This window comes from Cebus imitator, unplaced genomic scaffold (genome assembly GCF_001604975.1).
Source record: "Cebus imitator isolate Cc_AM_T3 unplaced genomic scaffold, Cebus_imitator-1.0 Scaffold361, whole genome shotgun sequence".
Lineage (NCBI taxonomy): Eukaryota > Metazoa > Chordata > Mammalia > Primates > Cebidae > Cebus > Cebus imitator.
In genome coordinates this window covers 908998-927900 of record NW_016107676.1, presented here as the reverse complement: position 1 = coordinate 927900, position 18903 = coordinate 908998, and positions in this window count along the sequence as shown.

The following is an 18903-nucleotide window of genomic DNA, read 5'->3' as shown; positions in this document are numbered from 1 at the left end:
TCTGGTGACCTGTATGATTCAGGAGAGGCAACCATAATCCCCCAGGGAACCTAACCCCATTGGCCTGAACCACACCTCAATCTCTTTCAGCAACTGCAAGAAGCCACATCCATGAAGAATCTGGGCTCAGACACATCTAACTCTGTACCCTTCTGGTTGACTTTCTCTGCCCATTCTGGTAGCCAATGACAAATGATATAATCTCATGGGAGGGAGTTCTATGGCCCTATCCATTACCTGAGAAACCAAAATACTTATCCAAGTGACCTTAGTGCAAGCTTATATCCCCACTTTACTACTGCAGCTGATGCTCTCTTGAAAGCACCACCTCCTGGTTGGTAGCTAACCAACTCAAGCCATTACAGCAACTCCTAAAAGAAAACCCTGCTCCAAGAAAAGAGAAAATAACAGCTAATTCTACCACATGTAATATCCTGGCTAACCAGAGGTCCTGAAGTCTGCCCATATGACAATATCACTCCCTGCACAACTAGCATTTGAGAAAACCAGCATGCTAAACGAAACTAAAACCAGGGACCTTCACAGAGTCCACATCACTCCCCTGCTACTTCCAATGCAGAAGAGGCTGTATTCACAGTTGAGAGACCTGAAGACACAGGAATCTTTGCAGACACTCCCTAGTACCAGCCTGGAGCCTAGTGGCTCCACTGGGTGGCTTGACTCAGAAGAGCCATAACTATCATTGCAGTCTGGCACTCAGGAAGCCCCATCTCTAGGGAAAGGAGGAGAGCACCATATCAAGCGATCACCCTTTGGGACAAAAGAACCTGAACAGCAGCCCCTGAGTCCTCAATCTTTCCTCTGACATAGTGCACTCAAATGAGAAGAAACCAGAAAAACAATTCTGGTAATATAGCAAAGCGAGATTCTTTAACACCCCAAAGGGATCACAGTAGATAATGAGCAATAGATCCAAACCAAAAAGAAATCTTTTATTTTCAAGGAAAAAAAAAAAAAGAATTCAGAAGGTTAATTATTAAGCTACTCAAGGAGGTACCAGAGAAAGGTGAAAACCAAGTTAAAGGAATTTTAAAAATAATACAGCATATAGATGAAAAAAAAAATCTCCAGAGAAATAGATAGCATAAATAAAAAAATAATCACAGCTTCTGGAAATGAGACACACACTAAGAGACATGAAAATACACTGTAAAGTTTCAACAATAGAATTAAACAAATAAAAGAAAGTACTTTGTTAGTTGTATTCCTAGGTATTATATTCTCTTTGTAGCAACTGTGAATGGCAATTGCTACAAAGAATGAAAAAAGAACTAAACAATGGACTTAAACTATACCCTAGAAAAATATGGATGCAACAGAGATTTACAGAACGTTCTATTCAACAACTGCAGCATATACATTCTATTCATCAGCACATGGGACATTCTCTAAGATAAATCATATGATAGTCCACAAAACAAGTCTCAATAAATTTAAGAAAATCAAAATTATGTTAAGTACTATCTCTGACAACAGTGGAATAAAATTGTAAATCAATTCCAAATGTAACCCTAAAATTCATGCAAATACATACAATTAAATAATCCACTCCTAAAAGATTGTTGGCCAACAATGTAATCAAGATGGAAATTAAAAAATTCTTTGAATTCAATGACGATACTAACACAACCTATCAAAACCTCTGGGATACAGTGAAAGTGGTGCTAAGAGGAAAGTTCATAGCATTAATTGCTTGCATCAAAAAGTCTGAAGCAGCACAAATAGACAATTCGAGTCACATCTCAAGGAAGTGGAGCAACAAGAACCAACCAAACCCAACAGAAGAAAAGAAATAGCAAAGATCATAGAACACCTAAATGAAATTCAAACAAAAAATACAAAAGATAAATGAAACAAAATGCTTGCTCTTTGAAAAGGTAGATGAAATTGATAGACCATTAGTGAGGTTAACCAGGAAAAGAAGACAGAAGAGTCAAATAAGCTCAATTAGAAATGAAATGAAATATATTGCAACCAATACCACAGAAATATAAACGGTCATTCACGAACACCTTTATGTGCACAAACTAAAAAACTTGGGGGGAGATGGAAAAGTACCTGAAAATATACAACCGTCCTATATTAAATCATGAAGAAATAGAAATTCTGAACAGACCAATAGCAAGCAGTGAGTTTGAAATAGTAATAAAATACTTTCCAACCAAAAAATGTCCAAGATCAGATGGATTGACAGCTGAATTATATCAGACATTAAAAGAAGAATTGGTACCAATCCTATTGAGAGTATTCCATAAGATAGAGAAAGAGGGAATTTTAATTAAATCATTCTATGAAGTCAGTACCACCCTAATACCAAAACCAGGAAAGGACATAACAAAAAAAGGAAACAATGGACCAATATCCCTGATGAACATAGATGCAAAAATCCCCAACAAAATGTTAGCTAACTGAATCCAACAACATATCAAAAAGGGAAGCCCCCACAATCAAGTGACTTTCATGCTTGGAATGCAAGAATAGTTTAACATATGCAAGTCAATAAATGTGATCTGCCACATAAACATAATTTAAGACAAAAGTCACACGATTATCTGAATAAATCCAGAAAAAGCATATGACAAAATCCAAAATCCTTTTATGATTAAAACCCTCAACAAAATCCACCTAAAAGGGACATAATTTAAGGTAATAAAAGCTGTCTATGAAAAACCCACAGCCAACATTACACTGAATGGTGGAAAGATGAAAGCATTCCCCCTGAGAACTGAAACAAAACAAGGATGCCCAATTTAGCACTTTCTTTCAACTTAGTCCTGGAAGCAATAGTCAGACTAATAAGACAAGAGAAAAAAAAGAAAGGGCATCCAAATTGGTAAAGAGGAAGACAAACTGTTGCTGTTTACCCGTGATATGATTGTATACTTAGAAAACCCCAAAAACTCATCAAAAAAGCTCCTAGATCTGATAAATGAATTCAGTAAAATTTCAGGATAAAAAATGAATATACACAAATCAGGAGCACTGCTATACACCAACAGTGAGCAAGCTGAGAATCAAATCAAGAACTTGGTCACTTTTACAATAGCTGTAAAAATAAAATAAAATAAGGAAAATAAAATAAAATATTTAGGAATATCCTTAACCAAGGAGGTGAAAGAATTCTACAAGAAAAACTACAAAACACTGCTGAAATAAATCGCAGATGACACAAACAAATGGAAACACATTTCATGCTCATGGATGGGTAGAATCAATATTGTGAAAATGACTGTACTGCCAAAAGCAATCTACAAATTTAATGCAATTTTCACCAAAATGCCATCATCATTCTTCATAGAACTAGAAAAAACAATTCTAAAATTCATATGGAACTAATAAAGTGCCTACATAGCCAAAGCAAGGCTAAGCAAAAAGGACAAATCTCAACGCATCACATTACCCAATTTCAAACTATACTATAAACCAATAGACACTAAAATAGCATGGTACTGGTATAAAAATAGGCACATAGACCAATGGAACAAACTAAAGAACCCAGAAATCCAAATATTCACAGGCACGTGATCTTCAACAAATCAAACAAAAACACAAAGTGGGGGAAGGACACCGTATTCAACAAATGGTGCTGGGATAATTGGCAAGCCACATGTAGAAGAATGAAACTGGATTCTAACCTCTCTTCTTATACAAAAATCAACTCAATATGGATCAAAAACTTAAATCTGAGACCTGAAACAAAAATTCTAGAAGATAACATCAGAAAAATTCTTCTAGACATTGTCTTAGGCAAAGACTTTAAGACCAAGAACCCAAAAGCAAATGCAGCAAAAATAAATAGATGGGACTTAGCCTAAAAAGCTTCTACACCACAAGACAAATAAACACCAGACAACCCACAGAGTGGGAGAAAATCTTCACAAACTATGCATTCAACAAATAACTAATATCCAGAATCTATAAACAACTCAAACAAATCAGCAAGAAAAAAATAATAATCCCATCGAAAAATGGACTAAAGACATGAATAGACAATTTTCAAAGGAGATATATAAATGGCCAAAAACCACATTAAAATATGCTCAACATCACTAATGATCAGGGAAATGCAAATCAAAACCACAATGCTATACTACCTTACTCCCAAAAAAATGGCCATAATTTAAAAAATCATAAAATAATAGATGTTAGTGTGGATTTGGTGAAAAGGGAACACTTTTACACTGCTGGTTGGAATGTAAAGTAGTACAACAATTATGGAGATGTAGTAGTACAAAACATTGTGGTGATTCTTTAAATAATTAAAAGTAGATCTACCATTTGATCCAGAAATTCCACTACTGTGTATCTACCCAGAGGAAAATAAGTCATCCGATGAAAAAGACACTTGCACACACATCTTTATAGCAGCACAATTTTCAATTGCAAAAATATGAAACCAGCCCAAATGGTCATCAATCAATATGTGGATAAAGAAAATGTGAGATATATATATATATATATATATATATATATATATCTCCCCCATGGAATGCTATTCATCCATGAAAAGGAATGAAATAATGGCATTTGCAGCAGCCAGGGTTCGGCTGGAGACCATTATACTCACTGAAATAACTCCAGAATGGAAAACCAAAACTTGTATGTTCTCACTTATAAATGGGAGCTAAGCTATGAGGTGCAAAGGCATAAGAATGATACAATGGACTTTGGGTACTCAGGGAAAAGTGTGAGAGGGCAGTGAGGGATGAAAGACTATACATTGAGTACAGTGTACACTGCTCGTGTGATGGATGCAACAAAATTTCAGAAATCACGACTGAAGAACTTATCCATGTAACCAAACACCATCTGTTCCCCAAAACCTATTGAAAAAAAAAATCAGAGCATAATTAAATTTGAAATGATGAAAACAACAAAAGATCAATGAAACAAAAAGTTGTTTTTTAAAAAGATAAGCGCTATTAACATACCTTTAGTCAGACTATGAAAAAAGGAGAAAAGATCCAAATAAATAAATCTGATTTGAATACAATCCATACCACAGAATTTTAAAGAATCATTAGTGCCTTCTATGAGCAGTTATATGCCAATAAATTGGAACATCTAGAAGAAATATATAAATTCTGACACATACAACTTACCAAGATTAAACAATGAAGAAAGCCAAAACCTGACCAGTCCAATAACAAGTAATGAGAATGAAGCTGTAATAATAATTCTTTCAGCAACAAAAAGCCCAAGGCATGATGGCTTCACTGCTGAATTCTACCAAACATTTAAGGAAAGACTAATAACAATCCTACTCAAACTATTCCAAAAAATAGATGAGGAATCACTTCAAAACTTATTCTCTGAGGCAGGTTTTACCTTAATCACAAAAGCAAACAAAGATACATCAGAGAAAGAAAACTAAAGGCCAATATTTCTAAGGAATATTGAGGCAAAACTCCCCAAGAAAATACTAACAAACCAAGTTCAACAACAGATTTAAAAGATCATTAATTGTGTTTAAGTGGAATTTGTCCCTGATGTTCAAAAACTATTCAACATATGAAAATCAATCAATGTGATACACATTATATCAACAGAATGAAGCACAAAAACTGTACAATCATTTCAATTGATGCTGTTAAAGCATCTGATAATATTCAACATCCCTTTATTATCTAAACCTCATAAACTGGGTATGAATAAATATACATCAACATAAGAAAAGTCATCTACAAGAGACCCACAGCTATTATTGCACTGAATGGGGAATAACTGAAAGCCTTTCTTTAAGATCTGGAATACAACAAGGATGCTCTCTTTCACCGCTGTTATTCAACGTAGCACTGGAAATCCTAGATAGAGCAATCAGAAAGAAGACAGAAATGAAGTCCACCCAAATTGGAAAGGAAAAAGTCAAATCATCCTTGTTTACTGATGCTATGACCTTATATTTGGACAAAACTAAATACCCTGCCAAAACACTATTGAAATTGATTAACAAATTCAGAAATTTGCAAGATAGCACATCAATCTACAAAAATCAATAACATTCTATGTATCAACAGCAAACAATCTGAAAAAGAAATTTAGAAAGGAATTCCATTTATAATATCTACAAATAAAATAAAATACTTAAGAATTAACCAAAGAAGTTAAAGATATCTACAATAAAAACCACCATGATGCAAGAAATTGAAGAGGATGCAAAAATGGAAATATATTCCATGTGCATGGATTCAAAGCATAGATATTGTTAAAAAGACCATATTACCCATGGCAACCTACAGTTTTAATGCAATGTCTATCAAGGTATCTATTATATTTTCACAGAAATAGAAAAAATAATTCTTACAATTTATATGGAACCACAAAAAACAGAATAGCCAAAGCTATCCTGAACAAAAGAACAAAACTGGAGAAATCACATTATCGAACTTCAAATTACACTGCAGAGCTATAGTGACCAAAACAATATGGTATTACTCTAAAAACAGACACATAGATTAAAGGAACAGATTAGAGAACCTTGAAATAAATCCATTCATCTTTGGGGTACTCATTTTCAACAAAGACACCAAGAACTTGCATTGGGGAAAGGACAGTCTCTTCAATAAATAGTGATGGGATGTTATAGCAAAAGAATAAAACTTGACTCCTATATCACCATGTAGAAAAATCAAATGGATTAAATACTTAAATCTAGGACCTCACCCTATGAAACTATTAAAAGAAAACATTGGGAAATCTCTCCAGAACATTGAATGGGGCTGGGATTTATCGAGTAGTACTTCACCAGCACAGACAACCAAAGCAAAAAGGGACAAATGAGATGACATCAAGTTAAAAAGCTTCTACACAGCAAAGGAAACAATAACAAAGTGAAGAGACAACCTACAGAATGACAGAAAATATTTGTAAAGTACACATCTGTCAAGAGATTAATAACTGGAATATAAAAACAGCTGAAACAACTCTATAGAAAAAAATCTATTAATCTTATATAAAAATGGGCAAAAGGTCTGAATAGACATTTTTCAAAAGAAGACAAAATGACAGATATATGAAAAGGTGCTCAACATCATTGATCATCAGAGAAATGCAAATCAAAATTACAATAGGATATTATCTCACTTCATTAAAATGGCCTTTATCAAAAAGAAAAGTAATAACAAATTCTGGCAAGGAGGTTAAGAAAGGGGAACCCCGGTACACTGTTGGAGGGAATGTGAATTAGTACAATCACTATGTAGAACATTTTGGAGGTGTCTCCAAAAACTAAAATTAGAGCTACCATATGATCCAGCAATCTCACTGCTAGATATATACCCCAAAGAAATGAAAGCAGTATATCAAAGAGATATCTGCAGTTCCACATTTATTGCAGCACAATAGCCAAGGTTTGAAAGCAACCTTGATGTTCATCAGCAGATGAATGTATAAAGATAATGTGGTACATGTACAGAATGGATTGCTTTTTAGCCATAAAAAAATAAGACCCCATCATTTGCAACAACATGAATAAAACTGGAGGTTTTGATGTTAAGTGAAATAAACAGGGCACAGAAAGACAAACTTCACATATTCTCACTTATTTGGGGGGATCTAAAAATTAAATTATTTACTCATGGAGATAGGAGGATAGCTACCAGAGGCTGGGAAGGTAGTGGGGAGTAGGGGATAATTGGGGTGGTTAATAGATACCAAAAAATAGTTAAAGAATGAATAAGACTTAGTATTTGGTAGCACAAAAGGGTTATTATACTCAATAACAATGTAATTGTATATTCAGAAATAACTTGGAAAGTGTAATTGGATAGTTTGTAATATAAAGGAGGAATGCTTGAGGTGACAGATACCCCATTTACCCTCATGTGATTATTACACATTGCATGCCTGTATCTAAATATCTCATGTACTCCACAAATATATGCACCTACTATGTACCCACAAAAGTTAAAAATTAAAAAAGATTGAGATAACATTGAATGCTATAAAATCATTAAAATTTAAAACATAAGTTAGATTATTGAAATTATTTTAATATATGACTCTACATAATATATAAAGCATTATAGCACAATATTGCCATTAAAATAAAAAATTAAATGTCAAATTTATATTATCAGAGTAAAAAACAATCTACAAAATTCATGCAAATGAAAATAAACAGTTTTAACATAGAATCTGATTGAAAACTGAGAAATTTATGGTTCTTAAATACATTAAAATAAATTTTAATGTTGCTAATTAAGCAAATCTTTCTTGAGAGAATTTACTTTAATAGAAAACAAACTAAAGAACTTTGCCACAAAAGGCCATAACATCAAACATATTCTCTGTCTACACAAATCCTGGCACAGAGTGAAGAGAAAGTGATTTTGACAGGCTTTGAGGTACTTCTCGCTACTCCTAGTGGCAAAAATGTAAAATTTATCAAATATTTCATGTACTTTCATGTGAAGAGAGAACCATGAAACTAATTCTAGGCAATAAATCTAGAAGTGAATTGTGCCACTTCTACGATAAGAACGGATATGAAGGTGTGCATTCTCTCTGTACACTTCTCTGACCCATGTGCTCTGGATGGTCTCTCAGTGGCTGTGAAGCAGAGCTCCATGATGATTCACATTGGACATGCATCCTCAGAGAACATTAAATGTTGTGCTGACACTGCAGTTCTGAGATTGTTGCCTGTCATGACTCAGACTCCCAAAATGAGAAAGGCTGAAGTCCGTATATTCAAGCCTGCACTATCTCACCAGCCTCTCCAACAGAAATGCCTGGCCTCTCCTCTCAAAATAAAACACCTTCATCAAGGAACAAGATAATTGAGTTCATTACTATTTCCAGAGATAGGGTTAGGGTTAGACATAAGTTTGGGGTTTAGGTTAAGTCTTAGGTTGAGGTTCTCATTAATTAATATGCTCTCATTGGGCTACAGCCTTAGAGTTGTATATTTTCTCTGAGTCTAGTGATAGCTTATGATATTAAAAATATACGTAACTCAGTAGACAAAATAATAATTTTTGGAGTCAGGGAAGTATGAACTCAAATACTTATCATTTATTGGCCCTGTGAGTATGCACTAGTTACTGAGGTATCTGAAACCACACTTTATCTGGAAAACAGAAATATCAAATCTGTTTCCAAAGTTATTATTAACTTGCCTTCTCCAATGATATCATTCTATAACTCATAGTATGTATGCTGTGAAGAATCATTGTTCTACTCCTGTCTTTTTCTATTTTCTTCTCTTTACAGTTTGAAAAATTGTTCTAATATTCATTTTAATATAATTTGTATCTGTTTTTAACCAGATTATAACATATTTATGATTTAATATTAAAGTTTATCAATTCTTTTTTTTCTTTTTGAGACAGTGTCTTACTCTATTGCCAGGCTGGAGTGCAGTGGCATGATCATGGTTCACTGCAGCCTTCACTTCCCTGGTTAAAGCAGTTCTCCTGCCTCAGTCTCCTCAGTAGCTGATACTACAGGCACACCACCATGGCCAGCTAATTTTTTGTATTTTTAGTAGAGATGAGATTTCACCATGTTGGCCAGGATGGTCTCAATCTCTTGACCTCATGATCCGCCTGCCTCAGCCTCCCAAAGTTCTGGAATTACAGGCGTGAGCCACCACACTTGGCCAATCAAATATTTTTATAAAAATTAATAATAATTTAGGTTTTGAGCTTAATACCTATATCTAGTCCATAGTAGGATTCAAAAATGTAGTTTTATAATTTTGTAACAAATCTTTCAATACTTTTCCTTTGCATATAACTTTAACATTGCTTGGATAAATTGACCAAAATTTTCTTTCATCCTTCAGCATGAACACAGAATCTCAAGCAAGTTAAGCAGTAATACTCCAGACTTCAGGAATGAGTGTTGGGGCAAGCGGGAGTGATAGTGGAAAAATGAGAGGTAGCTTAGAACTCATGAATAATGAATTTAGTATCTAATTGTTTTTCCTTTTTTTCTTAACATACTTCTCTCATTGCTTGCCATTGAGCTTACTCTTTAGTCCAGCTCCTCCTCAAAGACCTACTTTACAACAAACTGGACCTGTACAACTCACTTTTGTCTTCTTCCCTTGATATTTCCATTTTTAACATTAAATTTTCAGTGATCCGTATCATATACTCTATATAGGACAAATGTGCTCTCTTTCCTACAAAACTATTTAAATTCTTACATTATTCTAAATGGTCTTATTTCACTTCCACAGAAAATTTCTGATATTTCAAATGGGGTCTTTGAAAGGGAAGGGTCGCAAAAGTCCTATATTTCTTCTTTCTTTTCCTTTTTATTTATTTATTTTTTTGTTAACTAAAAAAGCATGTGGGTTCTAGATGACAGTGTGTCCTCTCTTGAAAATGTGTTCTATGTTGAAGGAACTTAACATCACACAATTTTGTCAACAGAGCCTCGCACCACCCTGGGCTGTGTTGGGTGATTGTGGTGGAATACAGTTCTGAAATGTTTTGAAAAGGCAATCACTTGTGCATTGTCTGGTCTGAGGAGGCTGCACTCCACTGGCTCCTCTATCTCACAGTGCTCACCTGCTGTCTGTCATTTTAAGAAGGGCCTTGATTGCTTGTGGCCTTAGCTGCAGGGAACTCTGGAACTATATATTTTTCTGGTTTTAGTCTGTTTTTTTAAATCTTCCAGTTGCTTTTGAATTCTGAAAAAAAACCAATACACACAAACACACACACACACACGCACATATGTAAGCATATATATGTCCACATTATATTGAAATTATTATATATGAATATAATCACTGAGAAAAGTTTTACTTTCTTTTTTTCCTAATTTTATAAAACCAATGTTTTATTTTGTTTGACTCACTTCAACCTGAGTTATTTCACTTCTCTTTTAATACATTTAGAAGTCACAAAGCTTCCCAAGTTTCCCTTAACATTTTTTCAAGACTTGTATGTAGAAAACACACTCAACTCTGTAGCATTGCAACTAGGTCAGATAGAAATTCCCTGGAGGAAGTAGGAAATATATCTATCATTTTCATGTGCTTATTAGTAGGAACCCATCTGAAATCTTATTAGGGCTGAGTACAGGGATTTATTTATTTCCCTTTCCTTTGGCTAATGACTTATTTACATATTGACATGTTCCATGGGATTTTGGAGGAAAAAAAGATAAATGGGCATTTGTCTAGAAAATAAAATAGTATTCAAAAATATATTTTTATGAAAATCCTTCTTTTGTTACATTACAATTTGAAATGTAATTGTGTTGAAATAATCGCTAAATGACATATGGCTCCTTAATCAGCATTGTTCACTGCTGGCAGGATCATAGAGTCATTGGACTTGCAAATTCAGGTTTTAACTTATGGTGGCTTAATGTAATGTATGAAAATCGGAGTTTGGGTATTTCAAGCCAAAAATATTCAACTCAGATTTTGCATACATGGATACAACTGACCTGCATCGCAAAATGAAGTTTATTATCCGCTTTTATTCTATTATTGTGAGCTTTGCTTAGGATATTTGTCTGCATTTTTATATCAAGTGAAAGATACATGCTGTACCTTTTTTTAAAAAAAGAACAAATTCTCTGTATTTAAAGATAATTTTGCTAATAATGTAGCTAACCTTATTATAGTGTTGATCCTAAACAACAATCTTGAAATGATTTATAGAAATGCATCTCTCTTCAGCAAATATCAGCTCACAATATTTGTATCTGCATAAGGACTAAGATTATCACAAATAGAAACACTAGTTTTGATTGAGGGTGTTATCTCCACAAAATCAAAAATTTTAATATGGTACAGTAAGAATTAGAAGAAATTAAAATATTATCCCTCCCTAATAACTTGGTCCCAAGTACAGGATTCTTAATTTTTTAATGGAAACTATATTACCAATATCAATAGCATTTACAAATATATATTATTGAGATAGAAGATATATTGAAGATCATTTTAATAAAATACATTGCATATATATTTGTTATGGTTGAATAGAAACTGCCAAGGCATAGATTTCACTCTATTTACAGCAGAAAGTAAGTTCTAAGATAAAAACCAACTTGCTTTTTTCAACAGTATATTATTTATCACTGAATTTATATATATAAATACTTCAAGCTACTAATCCACTTTGACGTTTGTTACTAAACCATTGAGAAGAAATAGGAACAAGGACAATATTGGTTGTTTTAAAGATAGAACAAACAAGATGATAATGCATAATATCACAAAATTGCCCAAAATAAAATTATTGTCAATAAATATTTTTATATATTCTGGATATTCTGAATATATACTTGCTTTCATTTGTTCGTCTTATCTAAATTTTAGTTATAACAATCTAAGGTTGTTACTTTCTATTTGTTTAGGAAAATAAACTGTCTCATAGAGGTTAAGTGACTTTCAGAAATTCCAACAACTTGTTGATGAAAGAGTTAACGTTATAACACAGTTCTCCTGTCTTCTATTCTAGCGTATCTTCCATGTCTATTGCAAATGGAAAAGAATGAAATTAATTCATAATAAGAATATATCAGCTATTTCTATGACAAACAAAGCCTATATTTCCCTTGTCCTCTCTAAGAAAAATATGTAGGTGATGGGGAGGAAGGCAGCAAATCACACTGCCACGTGTGTACCTATGCAACAATCTTGCATGTTCTTCACATGTACCCCAAAACCTAAAATGCAATAAAATAAATAAATGGGAAAAAAAAAAAGAAAACTATTTCTGTGCAGTTAGACAAATTTTGACTTTTCTGGCTACCTGATTTCCTGGATTACTTTGTTGGAATGAATCCTAAGAACACAGTTCATTGCCATGTTTCAGAGTAAATATCTGGACATAGATGCTGCTCCCTGGATTTGTTTCAGGGCTACAGTTTGGCAATCTCTGCCCTACCTTTGACTGATAACAAATCAAGATTGCTACTATAGTAAGCTTTACTCCTAAACTTAAGGAAGAGAAAGGAAAAATAAATCCGTGAACTCATAGATTTGTTATTATTTCTATTTGTTTCTAACTAATAAATACCATAGTTCAAAAAGATTGATCTTATTTCCAGTAGCACTTGTCCACACAAATCATGGAGTACTGGTCATGTGCTGCTTACAAAACCTTTCTTTCATGAGTGTCTTTTATCTTTTCAGTTAGGATCTAAGCTTTTTGATACCAGAGATATATTTTATGCCTTTTGTCATTCAGAGTACACCAACCCAAAGCCTTTACATAGTAGATTCTGGAATATGTTTTGATTTCCTTTTTGATTATTTAATTGATTGCGTTTGACTTCACTTAATATTTGAAAATGTTACAACTTTAGAAACATTGTTATTTTCTTTTTAATTTTGTATATGCAGATAAAATTACTTAAATAATATCCTCTATTTTTCTGATAATTATCTGCATCTCATTTAATTTTAATAATTTTTATTCCTAATTTTCTTACTGTTAAGAAAACCTCGATTTAACATTCTTTTGCTTTACTAGTACTTTAGTCATGTAACAGTTCATCAAATTCTGTCAGAAATGAATTCTATTCATTTATAAAATTTTTTATATGTATCTTCAGAGATCACATTTTAATTAAATTACTACTTTCTTTAAAAATTGCGTTTTAGTGCACACTTTTATATATTGTAATTATACATTTTCAAACCAGTATTTATATTTTATTTTATTAAATGGCTTCATGTTTATTTATAAACCATTTCTTACAATTGTATTTTGGGCATTTCTTTAGAGAACTTACGTCTTCTAGAATATATTGTTACAGAAGGGCCTCTCAGGGTTTCTCTTCCTGTTTCTATTTTACAAAATAATGTAATATTTGATTTAACATAGCAAAATGTCCAGTAATACTTTCTGAATCTTTACAAATAATGTCATGAAGATAATCTGTTTTTGTCCACACAAAGCTTTTACTTTTAGCTATGTGAGGACTATTATTCATATTCTATTAATTTTCAAATGTGGTATATAAGTCAAGAGTTTGTATATATGTGTGTATATATCTATACATATATAGTTTTTTCAACACCATTTGTTGAAAATAACGTTTATTTCCCAATTGCAATTGAAATTTTAGATGTCATTTCTCAGTATTATATTACTAAGAAAATGCAGGAAATAATTCCTTGTGAATATGCATTGCAAATTACATATCTGAAAAGAAAAACTTGTATTTAGCTAATTAAAAAGCAAAAGACCTAAATAGACTCTTCACTGACAATTCCCAAACCTGTCAAAGATTCAGAGCAGCAGGAACTCTCATTTATCACTGGTGGGAATACCAAATGGCCGTTTGCAAGGTAGTTTGGCAGCATCTTACTAAATATAACTTAGATTTATCATCCAGTTTATCAAGCATGTTCCTGAATGTTTACACAATTGATGTGAAAATATATGTCTGAAAAATACATGCAGAGGAATGTTTTTAGCAGTTTTATTCATAGCCACCAAAACATTTCAAGCAATGTTGAAATAATAACCTTTAGTAGATGAATGGATAAAGAAACAATGGTACACCCATATAATTGAATATTATTCAGTGATAAACATTAACAAGCTACTAACTCACGGAGCTACTTAGATGAACTTTAAGTGCATGTTGCTTTGCATAAGAAGTCTGGCCGAAAGTCTACATGTTGAAGTCCATTTGTATGACATGTTGGAGAAGGGAAAACTGTTGGGTTGAAAGACAGATCAGGATATTTAAATGAATGGGAAAGGGAGAGTATTTTACTAGGAGAGGCACTAAGATGTTTCAGTTCAATGGAACTAATCAGTATTATAGTGTAGAGGTGGATATAAAATGCTATGTGTTTGTCGAAACCCATAAGCATTTACAACAAAAAGATTAAGCCTAATTTATGCAAATTAAAAGAATTAACCAGTAGAATGTATTGTATGCAGTGAACATGGTAAGAAAAGGATTCTAGCTGTATCACAAATTTATGGAAAATCCTCACTGAAAAGGGTGGGCAGAAAACTAGCTGACAAGTAGTTTTGGAAAAGGGTATTTTGATTGGAAACTGTAAGGCTAGAAACAAAAGGAACTGTACATAAACACTATACTCTAGTCGTTTTTCATAGAGGCCTGCTTTAACTATTCTGAAAAAGATGTATATGTAGAATAGGGTTGAATATGTAGAAATACATGGTGGATGCTGTGAGACAGGTTTATTCCTATTGGGGAGAGCAGTTTCAGATAGGCAAGTAGAGGGGAAACTAGAATGAACCACTTGGTAATGGCTGAGAGTTAGAGACAGCTGTATGAACTTATGTTTAGCTTAATACAGCTACAAATATATAAGTAGGTAAATGATTATAGATATTTGTATAAACATGAGTTAGTACACACATATATATTCTCTAGTTCTATCATTTGAAGGCCTAGAAGTAACAACATACCAGTAAAACTGACCCACTCAACTACCAGATCTTTGGGTTTCTAAAACCGTTCTCCAATAAAATGAATCAAGGTTCCTTGGAGAAATGGACTAATCTGGAGATGAGCAGGAAATACACAAGATGAGCCTAGAGTACAGCTACTATCAAAAAGACAAAAAATAACAAGCTTTGGTGAGGATGTGGAGAAAAGACAACCTAGTACACTACAGGTGGGAATGTAGATTGGTACAACCACTACAAAGAACAGTTTGCAGGATACTAAAAAAAATTAAAAATATAACTATAATTTCTGGTTATATATTTGAAGTAAATAAAATTGGCGACTCAAAGAAATATCTGCACTCTCATATTCATTGCAGCATTATTTACAGTAGCCAAGATATGAAAACAACTTAAATGCTATCAACAGATGAATAAATAAAGAAAATGTGGTACATATACACAATGGAATACTATTCAACCACAGAAAAGAAGAAATCCTGCCATTTGCAACAATATGAATAAATCTGGATGCATTATGCTAAGTGAAAAAGGCAGACACAGAAAGATAAATATCATGCAATCTTACTTATATGTGAAATTTATAAAAATCCAACTCATGGAAACAGATCAGAATACTGGTTGCTAATGAACAATGGGCTGGGGTTAGCAAATGGAGACATGCTGATGAAAGTGCACAAACTTTCAGTTATAAGATGAATAATTTCTGGGGATCTAATGTACAGCATGGAGACGAGAGTTAACAAACTGTATTGTATACTTGAAATTCTGCTAGGCCAGACTCAGTGGTTCACCCTCTAATCACAGCACTCTGTGAGGGGAAGGCAGGAGGATCATGTGAGCTCAGGAGTTCAAGACAAACCTGGCCAACATGGTGAAACCCTATCTCTACTAAAAATACAAAATATTAGCCAGATGTGCTGTCAGGTGACTGTAATCCCAGCTATTCAGGAGGCTGAGGCAAATGAATCGCTTGAATGTGGAGGCAGAGGTTACAGTGAGAGAACTGCCTCAACCCTTTCTAAGAACACAGCAAGTAGGCACCATTTATGAAACAGAAAGCGGACCCTCAGCAGACATTGAATCTGCCAATACCTTGAACTTAAGAGATCTAAGACTCCAGAACTGTGAGAAATACACTTTTGTTATTTTTAAGTCACTCGGTTCATGATATTTTGTTATAGTAGTCCAAATAGACCAAGACACTCTCTCTTGAGTGTGGGTTGTAGCAAATAGTGACTTGCTTTCAAAAAATACATTATGGAAGAGAGGAGAATGCCTTTACTGTTGAAAATGCTTTTCAACACTACTTTGGTCAGGTAAAGTTAATATCATCAAAAATAAGTAATGCTATTAGCATACAGCCTTATTACAAGGTGATGAAAAATATACTTTACAATCTAAAGCTCTTTTTATACAATCTGTTTTCCTTCTCTTTGTAGTTTTACCAGTATTAATACGTTGGCAATAGAAAGGCTTTCCTGCTATTCCTAATGACCCTCATGTTTGTTATTCATCTTGAACTTCCACTTTGTGTGAGTAAACTTTCTAGATGAACCAAATGACATTTAGTTTTAATGTAATAATTAGTATGTTTGTGTTTAAGTCTACTACATTGGTATTTGTTTTTCATCTCTAAGGTGAATTGTTATTTTTAGTATTTCATTTTATCTCCTCTTTTCATTTTTAGTCATACTTCTTTGTGTTATTTATTTTGTGGTTTTGCTTATGTATCTTTAATTTATAACAATCTAGCTTCTAAATTAATGTACTAACTTGATAAACAATAAGAATATTACAAAAATATAACTTGAATTACTGCCTTCGTGATTTTTGTGCTCTCATCATATATTTAATTCTACAAACATTACAGGATATCACAGTTCATTGTTATATTGCTTTAAACAGTCAATAGTATCTTAAAGATATTTAATATCTTAAAGATATTAATATAGTCATGAACATATATGTAAATGTTAAGAAATTTTTTTTGGAAATATGTTCTTTACATTTACTTACACATTTGTTCTTTCTGATGTTCTAGGTTTATGTGTACTAGATCTATTTATGGATATTCACTGTCTATAGCCTAAAGAACTTATTTTAGTCTTTCTTGTTAATGCATTGCTGCAGACAAATTCTTGGAGCTTTTGTTTATCTAAACATACCTGTACTTTAAAAGATTATTGTCTTTGACTATAGAAATTTTTATGCATAATTTTTTCCCAACAGTGTAAAGATTTCATTCTAACATCTTTTTGTTTCAGTCATTTCTGGTAAGAAATCAGCAATTCTCTTAATGTTATTCTACCTTAAAGATTATAATGTCTTTTTTTCTCCACCAGTTTTTACTATTTCCTCTTTTCCTTTGTTTCTCACCAGTTTCACTATGATATGTCCATGCACACTTTCAGCATACACATTGAATTGATGTAATACCAATTTTGAAAGAAACATTTGCTATTATATATTTAAATCATTTTTTTCCTGTTGCATTTTTCCTTCAGCTTCTTGAGCTCCAACTACTGTGTTTCATGTTATGTTTTAATTTTATATCCAACTATATCATTTTATAACATCATCCAAATCTTGCAAGCTCTATTCTCTTTTATTTACTCTTTGATATGGTTTGTATTTGTGTTCCCACCCTAACCCCATGTAGAATTATGATCCCCAGTGTTGGAGGAGGAGCCTGGTAAGAGGTGATTGGATTATGGGGATGAATTTCTCCCATGCTGTTCTCATGATAGTCAGTGAGTTCTCATGAGATCTGGTTGTTTAAGAGTATGTAGCACCTCCCACTGCTCCCTCTTCCTTCTCCTCCTGTCATGTAGGAGATGCCAGCTTCTCCTTCACCTTCTGCCATGATTGTAAGTTTCCTGAGGCCTCCTCAGCCATGCTTCTTGTACAGTCTGTGGAACTTTAAGTCAATTAAACCTCTTTTCTTTATAAATGACCCAGTCTCAGGTAGTTCTTTATAGCACTGAGAGAAGGGAATAATGCAGTCTTTTACTTTTGGTATGAAATTACTTTCTACTTACCTGCGTGTTGGTCACTGATTCACTGATTCTTTCCTCTGTTATGCACAGTCTTCCAATAAGCTAGCTCATCAGAAGAATTATTCATTTCTGTTACCATATTTTTAATTTCTAGCATTTTCTTTGACGTTATTCTTTACAGTATCTGTCTGTGCTGGTAGTTCCCATCTGTTCCTGCTTGTTGTCATCTGCTTTTTGCCCAAGGTCATTTAACATATTTCACATAGTTGCTTTAAAATAGCTGGCCATTCCTTAAGACCTTTGAACATTCTTATTACGGTTATTTTTAAGTCCCTGTTTGATAATTCTCACATCTCTTCACTGCTTCTCTCCTAATAATGGGTCTCATTTTCTTTCCTCTTCATTTGTCTAATAAATTTTGCTTAAACTATGGACAATTTGTGAAAAGAATAGATGCTGAAGTAAATATTTATGACCATAAAAGGGCTTCCTATAAAAGGGTTGTCTTTCTG